Genomic DNA, 21,813 nt, shown 5'->3' on the forward strand with positions numbered 1-21,813 from the left:
GTCCGTGCTGCTTCTTCAAGGGGGTGTTACTAGTGGAGAGTTGAGTCCTTCCATCGTCTACTGGGACGGTGGTTTCTACCTCTTCCTGGCCTCTCTCTTTCCGTTTAGGGAGTGTCACGTTTGATCTCCCTTGCAACAGGCCATTTAACACATCTTGCATGTTTACCAGGGTGGTTTCTAGCCTCTAATTCTTGTGGTGAAGTTCCCATGTCTCATCTTCGTAGAATCGAGACTTAGAACTTGAGCTCATGGAGTGTACCAATGGGTGCTTGTCAGGCCTGTGCGTCGATGGGCCTGGATCCTGCCGACCGAAGTTTGGCACCTGCGGCGGCCTTGGAGGCAGGAACTCATCGGCACCTCTTGCAGGGTCAGCCGCTGGCCTTGGATGATCCTCCTCAGGTGGGACCACCGAGGATGAGGCCTCCCTTTCATCTTTATGGAGCTCAGGCTCCTTTAGGGCCTCCACGTTTGTAGGTGGAGGAGGATCCTTCATAGAGGCTTTTAGCTGATCTCTGTCAAGATGGACCTCCACCTCTCGGGCTCTCTCAATCGTTTTGAACATCACGACATCTTTTTCTTATCAGAATCGACAGAAGAACAGTGGCTTGCTACCTATTCCTCCCACAGACGGTGCCAAACTATTGACGGTGAGAACTCGTCAAGGAAGTTAAGTTAGAAAAATTGAAATATGAAGCTTATCAATGAAAAACTTCAAAAATCTAATCAGAAACTTAAAGAATAGTTGCAGAAAGAAAATGGTGAAAGGAACTTGTATTTCTTATGGTATGATGCTACAGTGTTTTCTTCAACCCCCTTCCATGTGGAAGTGTGGTTCCTTTTATAGTGGGCTCTAATGGCCCCTGATACATTGTGGTCCAGGGGACCAAATGGTACGCAAGTACATTGTTAGGAGAGTGGTCTCAGAGGTAGTGGTGTTGGCTCCAGTACATGGTCAAGGGTGTGGAAGTGGTGCCGCCACTCTTCGTACTACCCCTTATCGCCACTACTTGTCGGGTACAGGCGTCAGGTCTGTGCCTTCATCAATGCATACATGTATTCACCCATTTAAAGGTACCTTGTCTGTATTTCTTGTCTCTTGTGGGCCACCTTGAATAACATATCTGGTTGGCCTTCTTGTAAGTGGTCCCAACCGGCTACTAGAGGGTGTATTTCGTTGGTGGCCCCAACCCCACCAAGTGACGTAGGGCCTTTTAAACGAGGTGGGTATAACATTCAATAAGGTCAGTGAGGCAACACGGACACGAGGCACTATAGACGCGCGAGGCGCTCATGTGTGCGCGCTCATGTGTGACCTCATGAATCGCCTGGGCAGACGAGGTGTTTGCGCGACAGCAGGGGCGTCCGAGACGGAGAGGCCTCACGAGACGATTGGGCATGCGAGGTGTTTGCATGGTAGTAGGGGCGTGCGAGACGAAGTGGCCTCACAAGACGCCTGGGCACGCGAGGCGTTTGCGTGGCAGCAGAGGCATGCGACACGGAGAGGCTTCGTTAGATTCCTGGGCATGCGAGGCGTTTGCGTGGCAGAAGGGGCATGTGAGACGGAGAGGTCTCGTGAGATGCCTGGGCACTCAAGGCATTTGTGTGGCAGCAGGGGCGTGTGAGACAGAGAGGCCTCGCGAGACGCCTGGGCACACGAGGCGTTCATGTGCGCGCGTGAGGCGATGGTGGCACGAGGGCACTACGGCTCAACCATGTATTTAGACGTTCATAGGACCTGAGCATCTACTTTGGGTCTTTTACAAGCATAAAATTTTGAGCATCCACAGAAGTCATAGGGCCGATCAGATGGATGATGACCTTTGCTCTAGAACCACATCCACACAGAGAGAAAATTCTAAAACCCTTTCGAGAAGCCACCAGTTGAGAAATCCCCAATCAAGAATTCATCAATTAGGAATTCCTCTATCAAGAAGTCACCAATAGGGAAATCCCCAATCAGGAAGTCACCGGTCGAGAAATCCTCAATCATGAATGTCACCGATCTTGAAATCCACAAGCCTCGCCTGGAAATAATCAGGGTCAGGCTCCTCAAGATAATAAAGCTTCCCGGTACAAAGACGGACATGGTTGAGATGAGGCTGACAGTCATCAGATTGACAAGTCAAATGATCAAGAAGGCAATAACCAACGGGAAAGAGAGGACCGCCAACCTCATCCTGAAAAGCCACCTCGACATCCCAACCTACAGTGTAGTGGAAAAGAGTAGGTCCCACGCAACAAACCTTCTAATAAGGAAAGATAAAAAAAAGTACAGTATTCGACCGGCTAGGAGTACATGCTACCCACTCTAACGATCAAGTAGAAATACTTGACGGCAGCGCACCGGTGGGGAAAGCCTGACCAGGGGTCAAAATTTTGGAACATCATTAGTCACACCAATTATTCAAGCTCAACTCGATGCACTGGTGGTTGCAGTACAAGGTTTCGCTAAACTACCAACTGGGTTAGAGGAAGTGGATCATAGGAGCGGTTGTCCTTTTTGTGCTCAGATTAGAGCAGTCGTGCTGACAGAAAATTATAAAGCTACTGTCCTACTGGTACATACAAGAAAATAAGATCTTATAGGCATGTCGGGAAGTTGAAAGATCCGATGGAGCTTCTCGGAGTGAGCGGTGATTATTAGTGCAGATTTTTCCCGACCGTGCTGTCAGATACTGCCCAAGAATGGTATTGGAAATTCAAAACAGATTCCATTATCTCATGGGACATGTTCACGAAGGAGTTTTGTCTACAATTTAGTTTTGCCCGAACCCCACCAGTCTATGGAAATCACCTAGCAGACATCGAACAAGGAAAGGATGAATCTTTGAAGAATTACATCCAGAGATTTATGAGAGAAGCTAATAGGACGACCGCCATGGGAGATGACAGAAAGATGGTCACCATATCCTCTAGAATCACTTACTAAAGCCCCTTGTGGGATAGTATTCATCAAAATCCAATCTTAACACATCAATAATTTCTTGATTGAGCAGACAACTATATGAATTTGGACTATGGTATTGAGAAAGAGGAGAAGGGCATAAACAATCTAAGCAACTCATCTGATCCCCCCAATGCTGGTGGAAAAAAATGTGGGAATAACAGGTCTGATCACCATGAAGAAAAGAGGGCCAAGTCGGGGCCAAACGACAAAAAAACCACCAAGTATGAACCTTGGTTCACAAATTATACAACTCTAGTTGCTAGCCAAGTAGAAATTTATCTTGCCACTCACCAGGAAGTTCCTTATTGGAAACCTCCACCTATAAAGAAAGAAATGAGTAAGAAGGATATGAATAAGTTTTGTTGTTTCCATGGAGATTATTGTCACAACACAAACGAATGCAACCACCTCAAAGATGAGATAGAATTTGTCCTCTGGTTGGGCAAGCTGAAAAAGTATCGGGCAGAGAAGACCTAAGGAAGGGGAAGCAACAACAATCCTGGGTTTAAATGACAATGATCTCCACCCTTACAGCCCGAGCCTTTGGACTTTTCCTTAGATACCATATGTGGAGGGCCACACCTGGCCGGTGATTGTAACAAAGCAAGGGAGAGATATGCCCGAGCAATTCATCATGAGATCGATGCATCATCAAAAGTCATGGATATCAAGGAGCGATCTCCAAAGAATCCTCATTATGAAAGTGATGCCCTCGCTTTCAAATAGGATGATGCTAGGCACATCAGGTTTCCACACATGAGATTGCAATTCAAATTCCAAACATGAAAGTAAAAAGGTGTTTGGTCATTACTGGAAGATCAGTGGACATTATCTACAAGTCATCTTTTGAAAAGATGAAGTTCTTAGTGAATGATTTGAAGCCTTGCTGTAACGTCCTACTTCCTTAGAGTCGTTACTAAGTGAGTTTTTAAGACAAAACAGTGTGCAATGAACTCGCTAACCGAGGTTTTGAAACAAAAGTGTGACTAATTAAAAGTTAAGGCTGTAATCTTTGAAAATGCGTCGTTTCATTAAAACTTCTATTATTAAACATTTGGGATCCCAAAATAAGGTTTGAAAACTAATTACATCTTGAAATAAGGTTACAGTTAAGAAATCATAAAATCATAGATTATTACAGCCATTTTCGAATAAACCCCCAACCAAAGCAGTCGGGCAGGCCAAACATGTACACGTCGCTTCACGCTCTCCGTACTCATGGTTGGTTGACTCAGTCATTGCCCTTACCTGCAACACAGAGCACCCGTGAGCCGAAGCCCAGCAAGAAAACTCATGCAGAACATAACATATGCAATGTATACAGTTTATCATAACAGATAATCCACAAATAAACAAGTCAATCATTAGACTAAGCAAACACGGCCAAGCCGCCCCAGAGCCTTACCGAAGCCTGGGGTATCGGTTCTCACCGCGAGGATAACTCATGTATCCCTTGGGTCCCACCCTGAATATAGCATAACACATGTTTCCACCGGGCCCCGCCCTGACTATAGCATCCCGTGTGCTAGGTGTTACTTTCGGCCCACGGCCGCCCCGGCTTACGCCGTACTCGGCCCACGGCCGCCCCGGCTTACGCCGTACTCGGCCCTTGCCGCTCATTTCATCATAATCACACATATAGTGCATTCGAAATAATCATTCACACACATCATGATTCATTTAAGGTTTAAACATTTGCACATAATACAATCTGGGGCCATGCCCTAACCTCGGGTGTTATAGTTTTCTTACCTGCATTCCGAGCCTCCTGATGCACTAAAGCCACGAGCACGGTCCTCTAGCACGAGCCTCTCAAAGAACCTAGTCACAACACACAAGAAACATCCCTCATTACTAACCAACCCAAAATCACTTCCCGGGACCAATCCCACACTCTCGGGACTCCCAAATTCCTAAAACAGTTCATCGGAAACATCCCCCGAACCCTCGGAGCAAAAGCTGAAAAATGCAAATTTTCCCATCCTGAAAAAAGGCGTAGCGCCGCGGCGCTACCCGCAAGGGCCGCGGCGCCCAGCGAAGTCAGGGAGCTCCTTGGCTGCCAACAGCCTCGCGCCGCGGCGCCCAAGAACAGGGCCGCGGCGCTCCTTCTCGAACCCAGAAAAACTGGGTTTTTCCCCTGCATTTCCTCAAGCCAAAACACTCCCAAATCAACCCAAACTCACACCCAAGCCCCAAAACCAACTCAAGACTCCAAATAAACCATCCAACAACCCATAACATTACCAAAGACATCTAAACACCCAATCAAATCCCCAAAATCCACATCCTTGATTTCAATTTCAGAAAAATAAAAACTCAAACATCAAACTTAACTCATGCTCAAATTCTTAACCCATAACATAATCAAGCCTTAAATGAGTATAAAATTCCTTACCTCATATGGGGAATCCATCCCTAAGCTTCCTTCATCTCCTAGGTCTCCAACTTCTCATTCTCTTCTTCTTCTTCTTCTTCCCCATGCCCTAGCTTTTCCCTCTCTTTTCTCTTCTCTTCAAACTCTATCAAGACCAAAATGGTTAAGCCCCAAACCGTGTACCCCATAAAACCAGCTGCCATTTATCTAATTTCCCAGCCAAATGACCATTTTACCCCTCCTTGCCTATCCTTTCCCAACTAAACCTCAAGGGCACTTAAGTCCTTTTACTTCTATTTCATTTCTACCATTTTCTACCTAGAACTTGTTACTCTCAGCAGTAACTAATGGTTACCCAGGTTACTAAATCTCCAATAACCATTACCCGCTAAATCTTAATTTAACCTTAAAATTCCCGAGGTACCCCTAGGCTCCTCCCGAGCCGGGTATAGAAATCCCGTTGTGACTCTGAAGTTAACTAGCTCTCTAGGACCGTCTCGGCACGTGCATCACAATAATAAAACCACACCCACGTGGTACAATTCACCGAATACAGTTATCACATATCAATACAGTTATGCCCAACATGGCCAAAATCACAATTACGCCCTTCTAACACGATCCAGGCCTACATGCATACTAGTAAACATAGCCATGCATCTCAGTTAAACAAATAGCCAAATAACATGCTTTAAATCATAACCGCGCATTTAACTCATAAAATCACACCTAAATCCCAACCTGCCCTCCTGGCACACTAATCAAGGCCCTTAAGTCTTATTAGCGAATTTGGGTCGTTACAACTATCCCCTCCTCATAAAAATTTCGTCCTCGAAATTTATCCAACACATCAGTCAGAAAACTCGCAACTCTGACCATGAATCCCAAGGTCCACTGCCTTTACTTTAGTTTCCAACAACACTCTTACTGGCACATCAATCTTGCCCCACAAGATCTTGTCTAACGGCCATACTCTCGATAGCTCCTCGTTTACACCGCAACCCTGCTAAAGCCTCAGGGTCTGCCTAGATTACAATGACCAATTCATTGTCTTATTCCTGATTCCAGAGGTACTCAAAAGTCATCACCTCTACCAGGTGGAATCAACTTGTAGGCCCCGCTGGCCTAACCCTTAGTACAACTTCGGAATTTTATGCTGAATCAAGAGTCAGAACTCTCCCTTCTTTCTCTGAACACCTTACAGATCCTCGTCCGTTATTACGCATAGATGCAACTCTTTCCTTCCGGTGCTTTATTTCCTCATAATTTAACCATTCACAAGCTCTTTACCCTTTCAAATAGGCAGACGCTCTTGCCTTAAGAAGTTCCAACGACCTCTTTGGCTTTCTCTCTGAACTAAAACCAACCGTAGCATTCACTATCCTTCATCTCTTATCATGTCCTATGTCGTGTTACTTTAACAAGACGCCAACATTTGCCACCACGACTAACTCACCAGGGATAACGCTTCCCTTAAAACCTCAAGTACTCGCCTACCGGGCGCTCAATTCTTTAAGATATCTGATAAACTTTCAGACTGCCATTTCACTTGCAATCAACTGATAATTCCAGGTTCCCACTCTGTTCTTTTTCATTCTTTAGATCCATTCCAAAATTTAAAATACTGTAGGGTCTTAATTCGATATCATCGACGTTTTACCCTGCTACCAGTTCACCTGAACCAACTACATTAACTCAAACCACCGGGTTAAAACTTTTCATGTCCAATCACTTTACTCAAGGTCCAAAGTGGCCTATTCCCGTGATACACTACCACATCACCTAACCCCTCAGGGTCCAAAGGAAAACACTAGATTCCGCCACCTGCTCGACCCTCCCGGTACAACGTACCCTAGGAGGTGGAATGATATCCATTCAGAATTCTCGTTCATAAACCAAATCTAATTGGATCCTTCATCCATTCCTGGTATCCCAACTTGTACCACCTTAGCAGGGTCCTTCCCTGCTTCAACCGAAGCCGACACTTCGGATTCCATAGCTCAGTGACACTCACCAGCTAATCATACCTACTAGCGTTACGCCAATCTCAGTCGTCGCCTTGCCCATTCTATTACAATTTATGGCGTTATTCCTTGACTTACACACGCCTCACAGCTAGGAGTTCCGTCTCCAATTATAAGTCCCCTCGTTCAATCGAGGATTTCAAACACTGATCATCCGTCTGTTACTTTTCACCACATCTGTGTCTCAACGTTAACCTTTCTCACTAATACCCAAGGCTTAAGCATCTTATGATATCCATAACTGTCAACTTAATGCTCCAAGTGTATCAACCAGGTTCATACTTTCGTCTCCCGCAAGGTTCGATCCAACCTCGCGCCAGGTGCGCCTGGGCGTGCCTAATCCGTGATGCACCCCTACAAGTCCACGTCCTCATCATAGATCAAGTCCTTTATGCCATCACTCTTCACTTAACCAAAACATACACAAATTCCAGATACTAAACAATCTTACCTTGTCTTCTGAATTTCTTTCTGATTTGACACCATTCAATCCGTCTAACCTCAAGTTTTACTGTTCTCCTCATCTCTGATGTAGTCGTCTCTGGAGGTGCTTGTGCAATAAATGACGCGCTTACCAGTCTTGTTATGCCTTCAATTCTTCAGACGCTCTTCATTAGCTTCTTTGCGGCTTCAAATCAATTCTTCTCTTACCTGTCCTTCCTCCTTGTAGCTCTAATCTGAGTACTCCTGACGACGCTCAAACCAACAATCCGTAGAACCTTACCTGAGACTCTGCCTTCTGGGTGCTAACGTCTTCAGCATAATAATCAGTTGCTCACCATTTCCGTCTGGGAGTAATCCACATGCACTGCTCGTGAGCTTGAAGGGGACTTGCCCACACCGTTCTTGTATTCTCTGTCTAAAGAACTTACCTGTGCTACTGTAGCTTGAACCATTCTAGAATCTTTGTTACCAACTCCTCACACTCTAGCCGGCGCAAACTAGACAATCCACGAAATGTCTCTATCCTTGGTTTCCAACTGGCAATAACCAGGTCGTAGATCAACTCTTGGGGACATCGTCCCATCTTTTATCCATCATTGTACTTTTCGTCCTAACCCGACGATACTAGCAATCCTCGCAGTATAACACACTAGCTACACCAGGCTCAGATTCCTTCGATTGCTCCAATAGACTTTCTGTCGGCCAAAACCGTCTTCTACAACATCCCTTATACCAATCCTATCTGTAGTCTGACCTTGAAGTATTCCCTAAATCTTTCTTTGCATACCCACATAACTTTCCCACTGGTCAGCTCTGTCTCCTTTACGTACTCCAGATGATATCCTCAACAATCCATCCGCCAGAGTTTCTAATTCCTTCTCAATAAGTATTACTGTCCTCGGCCTCTCAAATGGCACCTTTGAGGCAACCTTTCAATGTCCATCTCCCTCTCGGAACATTCTCAACACCGAGCCCTTCCAGTTCGTTACTTGCCCAAAGCATAAGCTCGTCAGTCAAATACTCCTCCTTGAGGACTCAGCCTCGAACTTTGAATGTAGCGATGCATTCCAGTTCTCCGTTTCCCTCACCATGGGAAATCCATTCTAACATCTCGAGTCATTCTATGTAGAAGCCCTCACCTGACCTCCTCTCAGGTGGCATCCTCTCACTCATGTGCATACCAACTAATCTCCCTGGTTCCTGTCGCCAACTCGACAACCACCTTAGCAATCAAGCTTCTTTCAAATCTCAAATTAGGTGCCTAAGCACTGTCTGGGGTCCTTCGACCTCAACAATTGAGAGTCCAACCTTACTGCATTCTATCAAATAAAAGTACCATCTTATCACTCAGACTTTTTCCCCCCAATCTCGGCAATTCCAGAAGCCACAACACTATCCGGGGCTCTTATAACTTGACTATCACGAATCTATCTTTACTAATTCCATCAAAGTAAGCACTGCCATTGCGGCTCTAGCACTCAAGCTCTAGACATCAACCATCAGTTCCTCGAACCACATGGCCCTCTCCGCCATCCACATGCAGACGATAAGACCTTACATCAGAGCGGCCCAAATGCCTTAGACTATTCCAGATCTCATATCCTTAAATGGGTCGCCATCAATTCCAGATACATCCGTCAGTATAAATTCCCAAAATGAATTATCCAATTCACCAAACCCATTGATCTACGCTGTCGTTACTCCTAACAGTCCAAACCAGACTTAAACATTTGCCCGTCTCCACGGTTCTAATCATGTCTTTAAAATCTCTTCTAACCATTCATCATCTAGGTTCTTCCCAACCCAATAAGCCAGTACCTCAGCCCGAGTACCAAACCCGGGCATCTCTCTGCCTCAACATTTAACACAACCCTTAAATCAGGATCTCTCATCCTCTTAACCAAGGGTGGAATTAACTCTGCTCGTCTATTGATAAGTCCCTTGCCAACTCGAGCTTTCCTCAAAACTCGAGGATAACACCCCTTAAACCTCTCATATAATACCTTTATCTGTCCATACCTCACAGTAAACCAACACTGGTCACCTTACTGTTAAAACATCGAAATTATCTATTTCCCCAGAGAAATCTGCTGTTCTTCTATCCCATCTCAACTAACAAACTCCACAGCCTACTCACACACTAGTGACTCACTGGTGCTGCTTCCAGGGATAACTAGAGATCTCAACTCCAACTTATATCTAGAATCCCTCCTTTCAACACAATATCAGGTCCACAAATCCTTCTAGGAACCAACAACTCGAGTTCATCTGTCAAAACTGACCAACTCCTGAACTCTGAGGTTCATACCCTGAACCAACCCACAACTAGATCCAAATATCCACAGGTATAATGCACACACAAGCATATACTAGGTCAAATCCACAATGATATACATTTAGCTACCAGATTCAATCATCACTAAGTATATCCATACTCATCATGCTTCATACAAGCCAATATACAGATATAACATATGAATTTAACTCATAAAATTAACCACATACGCTTAATATGTGAACCATTATGCCAATATTCATCCACATGCATAATAATGTTGTTCGGCACGCATTAATCTCAACATGCAATAGTCAAGGGCCAGGCCCTATCAGTATCTCATGCATATGTCATCTCATTCCTCATGCTCCATATAAATAAGCAGGCAAACAGGGCATTCAACATATATTCAGACATGTCAATTAATCATACCAACCAACCCTGAGTCGAGCTTGTCACTGACAGCGAGCGTACATGTTCGGTCGATCTCCAGAACCAATAAACCTTGGCTCGCTCTGATACCAAGTTGTAACGCCCTACTTCCTTAGAGCCGTTACTAAGTGAGTTTTTAAGACAAAACAGTGTGCAATGAACTCGCTAACCGAGGTTTTGAAACAAAAGTGTGACTAATTAAAAGTTAAGGCTGTAATCTTTGAAAATGCGTCGTTTCATTAAAACTTCTATTATTAAACATTTGGGATCCCAAAATAAGGTTTGAAAACTAATTACATCTTGAAATAAGGTTACAGTTAAGAAATCATAAAATCATAGATTATTACAGCCATTTTCGAATAAACCCCCAACCAAAGCAGTCGGGCAGGCCAAACATGTACACGTCGCTTCACGCTCTCCGTACTCATGGTTGGTTGACTCAGTCATTGCCCTTACCTGCAACACAGAGCACCCGTGAGCCGAAGCCCAGCAAGAAAACTCATGCAGAACATAACATATGCAATGTATACAGTTTATCATAACAGATAATCCACAAATAAACAAGTCAATCATTAGACTAAGCAAACACGGCCAAGCCGCCCCAGAGCCTTACCGAAGCCTGGGGTATCGGTTCTCACCGCGAGGATAACTCATGTATCCCTTGGGTCCCACCCTGAATATAGCATAACACATGTTTCCACCGGGCCCCGCCCTGACTATAGCATCCCGTGTGCTAGGTGTTACTTTCGGCCCACGGCCGCCCCGGCTTACGCCGTACTCGGCCCACGGCCGCCCCGGCTTACGCCGTACTCGGCCCTTGCCGCTCATTTCATCATAATCACACATATAGTGCATTCAAAATAATCATTCACACACATCATGATTCATTTAAGGTTTAAACATTTGCACATAATACAATCTGGGGCCATGCCCTAACCTCGGGTGTTATAGTTTTCTTACCTGCATTCCGAGCCTCCTGATGCACTAAAGCCACGAGCACGGTCCTCTAGCACGAGCCTCTCAAAGAACCTAGTCACAACACACAAGAAACATCCCTCATTACTAACCAACCCAAAATCACTTCCCGGGACCAATCCCACACTCTCGGGACTCCCAAATTCCTAAAACAGTTCATCGGAAACATCCCCCGAACCCTCGGAGCAAAAGCTGAAAAATGCAAATTTTCCCATCCTGAAAAAAGGCGTAGCGCCGCGGCGCTACCCGCAAGGGCCGCGGCGCCCAGCGAAGTCAGGGAGCTCCTTGGCTGCCAACAGCCTCGCGCCGCGGCGCCCAAGAACAGGGCCGCGGCGCTCCTTCTCGAACCCAGAAAAACTGGGTTTTTCCCCTGCATTTCCTCAAGCCAAAACACTCCCAAATCAACCCAAACTCACACCCAAGCCCCAAAACCAACTCAAGACTCCAAATAAACCATCCAACAACCCATAACATTACCAAAGACATCTAAACACCCAATCAAATCCCCAAAATCCACATCCTTGATTTCAATTTCAGAAAAATAAAAACTCAAACATCAAACTTAACTCATGCTCAAATTCTTAACCCATAACATAATCAAGCCTTAAATGAGTATAAAATTCCTTACCTCATATGGGGAATCCATCCCTAAGCTTCCTTCATCTCCTAGGTCTCCAACTTCTCATTCTCTTCTTCTTCTTCTTCTTCCCCATGCCCTAGCTTTTCCCTCTCTTTTCTCTTCTCTTCAAACTCTATCAAGACCAAAATGGTTAAGCCCCAAACCGTGTACCCCATAAAACCAGCTGCCATTTATCTAATTTCCCAGCCAAATGACCATTTTACCCCTCCTTGCCTATCCTTTCCCAACTAAACCTCAAGGGCACTTAAGTCCTTTTACTTCTATTTCATTTCTACCATTTTCTACCTAGAACTTGTTACTCTCAGCAGTAACTAATGGTTACCCAGGTTACTAAATCTCCAATAACCATTACCCGCTAAATCTTAATTTAACCTTAAAATTCCCGAGGTACCCCTAGGCTCCTCCCGAGCCGGGTATAGAAATCCCGTTGTGACTCTGAAGTTAACTAGCTCTCTAGGACCGTCTCGGCACGTGCATCACAATAATAAAACCACACCCACGTGGTACAATTCACCGAATACAGTTATCACATATCAATACAGTTATGCCCAACATGGCCAAAATCACAATTACGCCCTTCTAACACGATCCAGGCCTACATGCATACTAGTAAACATAGCCATGCATCTCAGTTAAACAAATAGCCAAATAACATGCTTTAAATCATAACCGCGCATTTAACTCATAAAATCACACCTAAATCCCAACCTGCCCTCCTGGCACACTAATCAAGGCCCTTAAGTCTTATTAGCGAATTTGGGTCGTTACATTGCTCTCAAGTTATTTATGGTTCACTGGGAAGGTTTAGCGCTGGCCAGTACAATCAAGTTAGTGGTCACAACCCCTAGGCATGAAACAGTGATGACAAAAGTTTTGATAGTAGAGTGCTCGTGAGGATATAATGTAGCAATTGGTCGGCCACTCCTTATGGATCTACATGCAGCGGTGTCCTTGTGGCACCTATCCATGAAATTTTCGACCAGTGCAAACATGGGATGTGTGCAAGGGAACTAAAGGAAAGCTAGGGAGTGTTATAATGCTTCAGTGGTTAAGGCACAAAAGAGATTCAAGGAAAACTACATTATTATGTGTGAAGAGAAAGAAGAAGTGGTTAAAGAGATGGACATCGACCAAGATGATATTATGGGAGTCACCGACCAGGAAAGAACTTCAGAAGTTATCGACCAGGAAAAAATTTCGGATGTTACCGAGTGGAAAACCCCATCCGGTGATAAAGTCACCAAATAGGGTGTTTCCCAAAGCGAGGGAGAGTATATTGATCCTCACTTTGGGGATTTGGATAGTGGATTGGGACTCGTCAAGGATTTAGACGAGATCCCAATTAACGAAAATGACCTGGTCTTACAAAGATGTGGTGGGTATCTTACCAAATGTGATCAGTCAAGTGCTCAACGTGTATGAAAACTACCCAGCGGTGCAACAGAAGAGAAGGTTGCTTGACAAGGAGCGATCAAAGGCTTTAAAGGAAGAGGTCGAATGCCTAAGGGAGAATGGATTCATTAGGGAAGCTTACTACCAAGCATGGGTTTCTAACCCCGTGTTAGTACCCAAACCCAATGGAAAGTGGACAACATGCGTGGACTTTACTGACTTAAATAAAAACTTTTCCCAAAGAATGCTTTCCACTACCCAGAATAGAATAATGGTCTATGAAACCTCTGGTCATGAAATTCTATCTTTCATGGATGCATATTCTAGGTACAACCAAATAAGCATGCACCCTCCCAACGAGGAGCATACCAGTTTCCAAAAAGATGTGGGATTATACTGTTATAAGGTCATGTCATTCGACTTGAAGAATGTGGGTGCCACATACCAGTGTTTAGTGAATGGCATGTTCCATTACCTGATTGGAAAAACATGGAGGTATATGTTTATGACATGTTCGGCAAGTCGAAAGAAGCTGAGGGCATGTATGAGACCTGGGAGAGTGCTTTGCCATACTTAGAAAGTATTGCATGAAGCTAAACCCTCTAAAGTTCTTGTTTAGAGTAAGTTCTTGAAAGTTTCTTCGGTTCATTGTTAACTCACGTGGAATAGAGGCTAATCCAGATCAAGGTACTGATAGAATTGAAGTCATCGACCAGAACTTAAGACGTGCACAGTTTGACTGAGTGGATTTCCGCTCTAAGTAGGTTTATTGCCAAATCTATGGACAAATGTGTCCTATTTTTAAACTTACTTAGAGGAAGCAAGAAATTGAATGGACGGAGGAGTGTGAGAAAGCTTTTCAGGAAATAAATAAACACTTTTCCCAACCTCTAGTCCTCTTAAACCAATAGATGGGGAGGATCTCTTCATCTATTTAGCAGTTATAGAACACGTTGTCAGTGCTACACTAAACGAGAAGAAGATAAAGTGTAATTTTCGGTCTACTATATCAGCAAGCGGTTGATAGGGGCAGAGTCACGGTACCCACTGATCGAGAAGTTGGCATACTATCTCTTGCTTGCTTCTTGAAAATTGGGCTCATACTTTCAAACCCATCCCATTAAAGTACTTACCGACCAGCCATTACGTCAAGTTTTACCAAAACCTGAAACCTCTGGTTGGCTACTTAAATGGGTTGTAGAGTTAGGCCAATTCAATATCATGCATCTGTCCAGGTCATCCATTAAGGGGAAAGATTGGGCAGACTTTTTTGCTAAATGTACCAGAATCTCTAATATTACCAACCAATAGGAAACTTTGGATGTGTCTGGGCAAAGAGAAAATATTCCTGTTTGGAAACATTTTATAGATTGATCATCAAATGAACATCATTCAGGGGCAGAGCTTATACTAATCACACCTAAGCAGCATATAATCCATTGTGTGTTGAGATTCAGATTCAATGCCTCCAATAATGTGGCTGAATATGAAGCTTTACTGGAAGGGTTGCGACTAGCCAGGGATGTTCATGCCCAGTCAGTCGAAATAAACTATGATTCTCAACTAGTTGTCTACCAAATATTGGGGGAACACCAGACTAGAGGATTGCACATGGTGGCCTATTTAAATAAAGTCAAGGATCTTGTGACAGTCAGAATCTCGTGATCCCCAGGGGGAAAGACCAAGTAAAAGATGTGCAATCCCACATCGCCTGGGGAAGGTCAAGTGTGATGATTCTAAGACTATGTAGGTATGGGACTACACAGTTGAAGAGGGCTTAAATGGGTTGATGGGTACTACCTATGCCAACAAGATGCATCTTCTTTTCAGTAGCCCATCACTTGAGAACTCCAAAGTTAAGCTTGCTTGACCTGGAGTAGTCTCATGATGGGTGACCTCCTAGGAATTTTTCCCAGGAAGCATGCGAGTGAGGACAAAGCATGCTAGAAAGACTTGTGTTGGTTTGCAGGGCCATTCATCATTCCAGGAAGAATCCATAATGATGTGGGGCGTTACAAATGGTATTAGAGCCTTTACCCAACCGGAAGTGTGGCCGACCGGGATGTCGGACCCCTAAAGGGGGGTGATTATGACATTCAGAATACCATGATCTGCAAGGGAAAGACCGGGTAAAAGTTGTGCAATCCCACATCGCCTGGGGAAGGTCAAGTGTAATGATTCTAAGAATGTGTAGGTATGGGACTACATAGTTGAAGATGGCTTAAATGGATTGATTGGTACTACCTATGCCAACAAGAAGGATCTTCTTTTCGATAGCCCACCACTTGCGAACTCCAAAGTTAAGTGTGCTTGACCTGGAGTAGTCTCATGATGTGTGACCTCCTAAGAATTTTTCCCAGGAAGTGTGAGAGTGAGGACAAAGCGCGTTGGAAAGACTCGTGTTGGTTTGTAGGGCCAGTCGTCATTCCAGGAACCAGCCATAGTAACGTGGGGTGTTACAGATCTGCTAGCACAATTTGAAAAGTACTCCATCAAACAAGTACCACAAGAGCATAACTCTAATGCAGATGCCCTAGCTAAACTATCCAATGCAAAAGAGGTTGACACTTTGAACATTGTACCAGTCAAATACTTAGCTAATCCAAGTATCACTTAGTAAGAAGCATTTCCCATCACAATCTCTAACACTTGGATGACACCCATCATTGCATATCTTGATCAGGGCACTCTACTGGACAACCAGAATGAAGCAAAAAAGATGATGAACTATGGTAATTATTTGTAGGGGAACCTGAATTGAGAATTTCGTCAAGGAAATTATCATCATCTTCCGAGGGAGAGCTGGCTTCCATGTGGAGTTAAACCCAAAAATATTTTCTAAATAATTTTTACTATGTTTTACATCACATAAAGCATTTATAAAAATTAATTGCATAGAAAACACAACAAAATATCCCAAATTTTCTAATAATCACATTAAAATAATATATGCTTCATAAAAATATATGAAACCCATCCAATTACTCAACACATCAAATAATTCAATTTTTACCATGTTCATGCATGAAAATAAAGATTACCAAAGGCTCTGAGGCCAGTTGTTGGGAAAAATAATACAAGATCTTGTTTATTTTCATGTAAATCATATATTAAACAAATTAATATAAGAAAACCTAGAGCATGTTTCTATAATTGAATTTAAATAGAGATAATAATAAGAACACTTACAGTATACGCAGCTGAATAAATAAGTTCTTCCTTTAGTTTCTCTAACCCTTGAATCCTTTCTGTCGCAAGGTATGACCAAGAAACTGAACCGATCTTCAAATTTCTTCACAACCTTTCAAATTATCCTTAGAATCACCTAAACTAGAGTGGGAGATTCTAAACACATGAGATAGATACAAAGAGAAGAATAAAAGAGAATATTGAGGCGTAGAAAATGACTTTTGTTGTAGAGAGAGTCTAAAACCCTAAAGTGCCAAAACTAGATCTTCTGATCTTCTATTATGCTCCAGATCTTCTCAATCATCTGATTTTAACTCTCACTTATCATTCCTTTCATATGCTCAATTAGTTCATTTATTTTAATTAAAAAAATCAATAAAATAATATATAATATCAGTCATTAGGTCGAAATTCTCATGGGTTTTAGGCCCATGAAATTTCTCATTTAATTTTAAGCCCGTTGGACTTAAAATTTTCTATTGATTATTTAATTAAATAATTATTTAAATCCTTTATCAAAAAAAATATTTATAATTTGAACCTTGATTTAAACTTATTTATTAATTTAGACACCAATTTGTATTAATTAATAAATCAGCCCTAAAATCTCTTTTCTTCTCTAGATTGTAAAACTCTGTGAAACTATCCAAAATTGACATGGTCAACTTTGATCATTCTAATTGATAATTAAATCAATTAATTGAGACTATCTAGATTATTTTATCCAAGGTACAGTGCGAACCATAGGCCTATGAAATCAAGGTCCAATAAGTTATCATAAATTTAACAAATAAATTTACTAACTTATTAATTCCTTGTGGCTCCATTAAAGACTCAAAATTATACTCTTGAATTCATAGAACACTCTATAAGAAATATAGATACATTATTAGTTATCCATTATTACAACCATAATTATCACTCAATCCTCTATAGATAATCTATAATGAGATGGGACTAAAAATATTGTTTTACCCCTCATTGTATTTTATCCTTAAAAAAGTTAGTTCCTTGTAAATTATATTTCAGTAAACAAATATTAATTACTGAAATGAGATCTCTATCATTTAGCACCTTGAACCAAACTAAAAGGAAACGATTGTTTTACTTCTTCATTAGAAGATATGGATGTTCATATATATTATTAACACTCCTACTCAATTATACTACCGAGTTCCTAAGATGTAAGTATGGGTTAATCCGTAGGGCAAGCTGCTAACGAACAAGTCAAAGAACTAAAAGAACATATCAGTTAGAATACTAACCACTCAGAATTGAGATTGAATTGACCTATGGTCAACTATATGATATGACTAGAATAGATAATAACGATATGTTTACTTATCTCATCTATTGTTAATATCAGTCCAGTCACATGTAGCAAATACATCCGATCTTATCTACTTTCCTAATGATGTGGAAAGAACATAATACTGCAATGTGTAAGTAGATCATATCGTAGATTGACAAGTTAGTGTAAATCATGTGCACTGACTAATCTTAGGACTAACTTATGTTTGAACATATAATCATATTTATATTCCACTATGATTATGTCACTATAAATATGATTAGCTATATGTTTGGGATTTAATAGAAGTTTATATTAAACAAATAATCATGAAAATAAAACATTTGAGCAAAGCGATTGACCAAGTCAAAAATTGATTTCTATTCTTTTATTGATAATAAAATGAGATTACAAAGAAATGGGTTTTAATTACGGCATAAAACCCCAACAAACTCCCACTTGCACTAATTGAAACTAATACCTTAATTCTACTAATCCATTTTCCTTGATATGCTTATCAAATGTAGTTTCTGGTAGTGTCTTTGTAAACGGATCTGGAAGATTTCCTTGAGATGCAATCTTCATAACCTTCACATCTCCCCTGGCCACACATTCACAAATTATGTGATACTTCCTTTCTATATGCTTACTCCTCTTGTGACTTCGAGGTTCTTTCAAGTTGGCTATCGCTCATGCGTTATCACAAAACAACACAAGTGGTTTATCTATATATGGAATAACAACAAGATCTTAATTGAAATTCTTTAGCAAGACTATTTCCTTTGCTACTTCAGACGCATCTATGTACTAAGCCTCCATGGTGGAATCTGAGATTGCAGACTTCTTTACGCTTCTCCATATCACAGCTCCACCCCTAAGAGTAAACACCATTCCAGAAGTAGACTTCCTGTCATTGACATCAGTCTAAAAATCTGAATCGGTGTAGCCTACAGGGTTCAAAACACCACCCTTGTAGACTAACATATATCCCTAGTCCGCCTTATATACTTCAGAATATGCTTAACTATTATCCAATGTTCTGGTCCTAGGTTTGACTAATACCTGCTCACTACTCCCACTACATAGCAGATATATGGTCCAATACACAACAGGGCATACATCAGACTTCTAACTACTAATGCGTAAGGAATTTTTCTCATTGCAACTTCCTCTTCAGGAGTCTGGGGAGACTGCCTATTTGAAAGATAAATTCCAAGGCGGGATGGTACACGTCCTTTCTTTTAATTTTTCATTGAAAAACATTCAAGCACTTTATCAATGTAAGCTGCTTAAGATAGAGCTAAGAGTTTCTTCTTTCTATCCCTAATTGTAACGTCTCGAATTTATTGTTAAGGCTAAGTGTCTTTATTACAGTTCTTGGAGGGCATAATCAGATATACATGTTGAATTAATTGAATAAATATGTGACTACGTGGCATACATGATTTATATAATAATATGGATTTAAATGCATGTTTACGTGTATTAAATATGCATGTGGGCCCATTCTTGATAATAAGGGCATATTTGTAGTTTTGGCCCATTGAGGGCATAATTGTGATTATATGCATTAAATGGTTGGAACCATATTATTATGTGGATATATATATATATATTCGCAGTATACGGCTTGAGGCGATCCTAGTGAGCGGATTCGCGGAATAGTCACAACGAGGTTTAATACCCGACTTGGGGTGAGCTTAGGGGTATTTTGGGAAGTTTAATGTATATTTGGGATTTATCGAGTAATGGGTAAGTATTTGGTAGTTATTTGGGCATAGCGGGATTAATTGGGAATTTGTAGGAAGACTCGAGAAATTAGTCGGAAATAGGGCAAATGACCACTTTGCTCTTATGGGAAACAAAAGGGATTGATTTATTATAGGGGAATTTCGGTCTTTGTGGTATAGGATATGGATGGATTAAACCTCTAGAGTATGTTAGAATATATCAGAAGTCACTCTCCCTCTCTCGCATGTTCTTGTCTGTCTCTCTCCATATTTGGGTGACTTGAAGACTTAGAAAAATTGCTGAGGAAAAAGGCTGAGGAATTGAAGCTTGGGGACTGGAGAATTGAAGCTAGGAGTAGGAAAGGAACAAGTGAGGAATTAAGCTATCAGTGAGGTAAAACTGTAAGTCTTAATCTGCTGAAATTCTGGTTGCGATTGGACAAGCTTAGGGATGATTGAGTTAGTTTCTGATTTTATGATTTGAGGAAGTTTGAGCTGATATTATACGCTATTTGTGTTGTTGGTGGGGTGGTATTGAGAGTTCTGAACCTAATACTAGCTTGGGTATATATTTAAGGTTGAATTGTGAGGCTTTGAGTTAGGGAAAATGCAGAAAACCCAGGGATTTCTGGGACTATGGGGGCGCGCCGCGACCCAATTCATTGACGTCGCGACCCTTGTGACCCAAAAGGCCTTGGGGGGGCTTGCTGACTTGTGGGCACGCTGCGGCCCCAGAGGGCAAGTCGTGGCCCACCTCACCCTGAGACAAGAGGCTGGTGCCTCTGACTTGGGGCCAGGTTGCAGCCCGTCTAGGCAGCCATAGCCCAAGTTGGTTTTTAGGCTCGGGGACTTAAACCTAAGTGCTCAGGATGAATTCTACTACCCGATTTAGTAGAATTCGAGGTCCCAGAGGCTAGGATATTATTCCAAAGCTTTTAATTGGTTTAGGATCTTAATTTTTATCCACTATCGCATTGTGACTAATTTGTACCGCAAGGGATCAGGATTAGGGATCGTGCTCGGGGCTGCCATACGCTAGCTGCTCGGAACATGAGGTAAGAAAACTGCACCTGAGTTGTGAATGGGGCTTGAACCCTTGTTAATGAATATGAACATATTTGTAGCTGAAAATATCAGGATGGGCACGCTTGAATAAGCTGTCATTGATTACTTGCTATGCATTGTGCATTTGTGGTTATATCTATTTGCAGGCCAGCCTAAGGGTGATGGGGTCGATAGCAAGTGTGCAGAACGCAGCCCAGCCTAAGGGTGCCGAGGTCGGCTAAGAGACCATGGGACTCATCCTAAGGGCGCCAGGCCTGGATATTATACCATAAACAGATGTGTGGTTCACACTTAATCATTTCTATTTATTGATGAGTTTGGTTTACGTATTTGACAAATTTGAATATTACTGTTGGTTGGTTACTTAAATCCTGTTGTTAATTGAATTTGATGATCTATGTTTACTGCGTTTATATTGTGGCCTAGTTGTGCATGTTGGTTTAAGTTTTCTTGCTGAGTCTTGGCTCTAGGATGCTACGTGGTGCAGGTAAGGGTAAGGGAAAGGGATAGCAGGACCAACAATGAGTTGGAGAGCTTCAGGGGCAGTGTGTACATATGCAGCCTGCTCGATCGCCACGGTCAGGATAGCTTGGGAGGAACTAGGGTTAAACCCTGTTTTGTTGCTTCGGACGACTAAGTTGTATTCTATTTGTCTTTTACAAGTTTGTAACCTGAATTTGGGATCCCAAGTATAAACTTAATATTTTAATGAAAAATAATCATTTTGTTAACCAAATCTTTTAATACCTAACCTTGACCTAGTCTTTAATTACACATTTACGTTCAAATGACTTGCTTAGCGAGTTAAGCACTACTTTAAACACACAGTGCAATGACTCTTGGTTAAACAGGGCATTACAACTTGGTATCAGAGCAGTCTAGATTTAAGGGTTCCTGAAGACTGGCTAGGTGTGTACACTCGCCGCTAAAGATAAGCTCGACTCACAGTTAGGTATCTAATGACATGATTATGTGGTTAATTGTTTAAATTGAACCTATGTGCCTTATCTACATGCTAGTATAGAGATCATGATG

This window comes from Humulus lupulus, chromosome 3 (assembly GCF_963169125.1).
Source record: "Humulus lupulus chromosome 3, drHumLupu1.1, whole genome shotgun sequence".
NCBI classification, from domain to species: domain Eukaryota; kingdom Viridiplantae; phylum Streptophyta; class Magnoliopsida; order Rosales; family Cannabaceae; genus Humulus; species Humulus lupulus.